Source organism: Arachis duranensis, chromosome 10 (genome assembly GCF_000817695.3).
Source record: "Arachis duranensis cultivar V14167 chromosome 10, aradu.V14167.gnm2.J7QH, whole genome shotgun sequence".
NCBI lineage: Eukaryota > Viridiplantae > Streptophyta > Magnoliopsida > Fabales > Fabaceae > Arachis > Arachis duranensis.
Genome location: NC_029781.3, coordinates 74854568 through 74859566, shown reverse-complemented (window position 1 = coordinate 74859566; position 4999 = coordinate 74854568). Strand labels below are relative to the sequence as shown.

The following is a 4999-nucleotide window of genomic DNA, read 5'->3' as shown; positions in this document are numbered from 1 at the left end:
GGAATGTAAAGTCCTTTAACCTTTACTAACACGTCCTCTATTAATCCATAAGCTTGTCTTACTGACTTGTCTGCCAATTGTAATGAGAATAAGGCAAGCTGTACCTCAATGATCCCCAGTTTTTCCATTACAGAGAGTGGCATAAGATTTATGCCTGACCCTAGGTCACACAGAGCTTTCTCAAAGGTCATGGTGCCTATGGTACATAGTATTAAGAATTTCCCAGGATCTTGTTTCTTTTTAGGTAAAGTTTGCTGAACCCATGTATCAAGTTCACTAATGAGCAAGGGAAGTTCACCTTCCCAAGTCTCATTACCAAATAACTTGGCATTCAGCTTAATGATGGCTCCTAGATATTGAGCAACTTGCTCTCCAGTTACATCTTCATCCTCTTCAGAGGAAGAATAACCTTCAGAGCTCATGAATGGTAGAAGGAGATTTAATGGAATCTCTATGGTCTCTATATGAGCCTCAGATTCCTTTGGATCCTCAATAGAGAACTCCTTCCTGCTTGAGAGACATCCCATGAGATCTTACTCATTGGGATTCGCGTCCTCTCCCTCCTTCTTGCATTCGGCCATGTTGAGTATATCAATGGCCTTGCACTATCTCTTTGGATTCTCTTCTGTATTACTTGGGAGAGTACTAGGAGGGGTTTCAGTAACTTTCTTACTCAGCTGGCCCACTTGTGCCTCCAAATTTCTAATGGAAGATCTTATTTCACTCATGAAACTTAGAGTGGCCTTAGACAGATCAGAGACTAGATTAGCTAAATTAGAAGTGCTTTGCTCAGAATTCTCTGTCTGTTGCTGAGAAGATGATGGAAAAGGCTTGCTATTGCTGAGCCTAGTTTGTCCACCATTATTAAAGCCTTGTTGAGGCTTTTGTTGATCCTTCCATGAGAAATTTGGATGATTTCTCCATGATAAATTGTAGGTGTTTCCATAAGGTTCACCTAAGTAATTTACCTCTGCTATTGTAGGATTATCAGGATCATAAGATTCTTCTTCAGAAGATGCCTCTTTAGTACTGTTGGATGCATTTTGCCATCCATTCAGACTTTGGGAAATTATGTTGACTTGCTGAGTCAACATTTTGTTCTGAGCCAATATGGCATTCAGAGCATCAATCTCAAGAATTCCCTTCCTCTGAAGCGTCCCATTATTCACGGAATTCCTCTCAGAAGTGTACATGAACTGGTTATTTGCAACCATGTCAATAAGTTATTGAGCTTCTGCAGGCATTTTCTTTAGGTGAATGGATCCACCTGTAGAATGGTCCAGTGACATCTTAGAGAACTCAGACAGACCATAATAGAATATATCCAGAATGGTCCATTCTGAAAGCATGTCAGAAGGACATCTTTTTGTCATCTGCTTGTATCTTTCCCAAGCTTCATAGAGGGATTCACCATCTTTTTGTTTGAATGTCTGAACATCCAATCTAAGCTTGCTCAGCTTTTGAGGAGGAAAGAATTTAGCCAAGAAGGCCGCGACCAGCTTATCCCATGAGTCCAGGCTATCCTTAGGTTGTAAATTCAACCATGTTCTAGCTCTGTCTCTTACAGCAAAAGGGAAAAGCATGAGTCTGTAGACTTCAGGATCTACTCCATTCGTTTTTACAGTCTCACAGATCTGCAAGAACTCAGTTAAAAACTGATAGAGATCTTCTGATGGAAGTCCATGAAACTTGCAGTTTTGTTGCATTAGAGCAACTAATTGAGGTTTCAGCTCAAAATTGTTTGCTCCAATGGCAGGAATGGGATGCTTCTTCCATCAAACTTGGACGTAGGTGTAGTATAGTCACCAAGCATCCTTCTTGCATTATTGTTGTTGGGTTCGGCTGCCATCTCCTTTTCTTGTTTGAAAATTTCAGCAAGGTTGTCTCTGGATTGTTTAAATTTAGCTTCTCTTAGTTTCCTCTTCAGAGTCCTTTTAGGTTCTGGATCAACTTCAACAAGAATGTCTTTTTCCTTGTTCCTTCTCATATGAAAGAGAAGAGAACAGAAAAAGAAGAGGAATCCTCTATGTCACAGTAAAGAGGTTCCTTATTATTAGTAGAAGAAGAAAGGGGATAAAGAAAGGAGAATCCAAACACAAGGATGAGGATAAGGGTAGTAATTTGAGATGAAGAGAAGTGTTAGTAAATGAATGAATAAATAGAATAAGATGAGAGAGGGAAAAATTTTCAAAAATAAATTTTGAAAAGGAGTTAAATGATTTTCGAAAATAAAGATAAGAAATAAAATTAAAACAACTGATTAATTAAAGAAAGAATTTTTGAAAAAGAGGGAGGTATTTTCGAAAATTAGAGAGAGAAAAGTTGTTAGGTGGTTTTGAAAAAGATAAAGAACAAACAAAAAGTTAATTAGTTAGTTGAAAAAGATTTGAAAATCAAATTTGAAAAGATAAGAAGATAAGAAGATAAGAAGTTAGAAAAGATATTTTAAAATAAAATTTTTGAAAAAAGATAAAATTTTGGAAAAAATATGATATAAAAGATAAAATGAAAAGATATGATTAAAAAAAGATATGGTTAGAAAAGATTTAATTTTTAAAATTAAAATTAATTACTTGACTAACAAGAAAATAAAAGATATGATTCTAGAATTTAAAGATTGAACCTTTCTTAACAAGAAAGTAACAAACTTCAAATTTTTGAATCAATCATATTAATTGTTAGCATAATTTTCGAAAATAAAGATAAAACTAAGAAAAAGATTTTTGAAAAATATTTAAAAGATTTTCGTAAATTAATAAGAAAAATGAAAGAGATTTAATTTTTGAAAAAGTTTTAAAAAGATAAGATTTTTAAAATTTGAAAATTTGACTTGACTTACAAGAAACAACTAATTTTAAAAATTTTTGACTAAGTCAACCCAAATTTTCGAAATTTTGAGAGAAAAAAGGAAAAGATATTTTTTTATTTTTGAATTTTTAATGATGAGAGAGAAAAACATATAAATGACCCAAAACATGAAGATTTTGGATCAAAACACATAATGCATGCAAGAATACTATGAATGTCAAGATGAACACCAAGAACACTTTGAAGATCATGATGAACATCAAGAACATATTTTTGAAAAATTTTTTATGCAAAGAAAACATGCAAGACACCAAACTTAGAAATCTTTAATACTTAGACAATATGAATGCAAAGATGCACATGAAAAACAATAAAAGACACAAAACAAGAAAACATCAAGATCAAACAAGAAGACTTACCAAGAACAACTTGAAGATCATGAAGAACACCATGAATGCATGAATTTTCGAAAAAATAATGCATAAATTTTTACAATCATGCAATTGACACCAAACTTAAAAATTGACTCAAGACTCAAACAAGAAACACAAAATATTTTTGGTTTTTTTATGATTTTATGATTTTTTTGGATTTTCTTTTAATTTTTTCGAAAAACATATAGAAAAAAAGAAAATAAGAAATCCAAAATTTTTAATAAGAATTCCAGGAATCTTTCAATATTAGCCTAAAGCTCCAATCCAAGGGTTGGGCATGGCTTAATAGCCAGCTAGCTTTAGAAGATATAAATCAGGCATGTAACAACTGATTTTCCAATTAACTTGCCTCTATGCTGATGGTTTTGAAGCCTCAATCCAATTGAGTTAGACATGGCTTTACAGCCAGCGAAGCTTCAATATACTTTATGTAACACTAGAATTCATTCTTAAAAATTTTGAATAATTTTTTGAAAACAAAGAAAAAATTTTGAAAAATATTTTTGAAAACTTTTTGAAAAGAAAATAAAAAGAAAATTACCTAATCTGAGCAACAAGATGAATCGTCAGTTGTCCAAACTCGAACAATCACCGGCAACGATGCCAAAAACTTGGTGCACGAAATTGTGACATCAACAATGGCTCCAATAACTTGGTAGCGCTCTCAAACGTGAATCACACTTAGTCACAACTCTGCACAACTAACCAGCAAGTGCGCTGGGTCGTCCAAGTAATACCTTACGTGAGTAAGGGTCGATCCCACGGAGATTGTTGGTATGAAGCAAGCTATGGTCATCTTGTAAATCTCAGCTAGGCGGATAATAAATGTTATGGAGTTTTCGAATATTAATAATAAATAAGCAGAAAATAAAGATAGAGTTACTCATGTAATTCAATGGTGGAAATTTCAGATAAGTATCTAGAGATGCTTGTCCCTGTTGGATCTCTGTTTTCCTACTGCCTTCCTTCAATCCTTCTTATTCCTTTCCATGGCAAGCTGTATGTAGGGCATCACCGTTGTCAATGGCTACATCCCATCGTCTCAGTGAAAAAAAATCCAAATGCTCTGTCACGGCACGGCTAATCATCTGTCGGTTCTCGATCATGTTGGAATAGAATCCCTTGATTCTTTTGCATTTGTCATCACGCCCAACAATCGTGAGTTTGAAGCTCGTCACAGTCATTCAATCCCTGAATCCTACTCGGAATACCACAGACAAGGTTTAGACTTTTCGGATTCTCATGAATGCCGCCATAAATCTAGCTTATACCACGAAGATTCTGATTAAGGAATCCAAGAGATCTGCGCCCGGTCTAAGGTAGAACGGAAGTGATTGTCAGTCACGCGTTCATAGGTGAGAATGATGATGAGTGTCACGGATCATCACATTCATCATGTTGAAGTGAAACGAATATCTTAGAATAAGAACAAGCAGAATTGAATAGAAAATAGTAGTAATTGCATTGAAACTTGAGGTACAGCAGAGCTCCACACCCTTAATTTATGGTGTGTAGAAACTCCACTGTTGAAAATACATAAGTGATGAAGGTTCAGGCATGGCCGAATGGCCAGCCCCCAAAACGTGATCACAGGATCGAATGGTCAAAAGACCTGACAATCAAAGACACTGAATACAATAGTAAAAAGTCCTATTTATACTAGACTAGCTACTAGGGTTTACAGAAGTAAGTAATTGATGCAGAAATCCACTTCCGGGGCCCACTTGGTGTGTGCTTGGGCTGAGCTTGAGCTTTAC

At 35.0% G+C, this 4999-nt stretch overlaps 1 non-coding gene across 1 annotated transcript; it reads left to right on the top strand.

Annotated features, from left to right (window-relative positions):
• The first annotated feature begins 1343 nt into the window (after window positions 1-1343).
• On the top strand, window positions 1344-1451 carry LOC127743424 (small nucleolar RNA R71). Its single transcript, XR_008004816.1, has one exon. It is a non-coding gene; the product is annotated as a small nucleolar RNA R71 (small nucleolar RNA).
• The last annotated feature ends 3548 nt before the right edge of the window (window positions 1452-4999 follow it).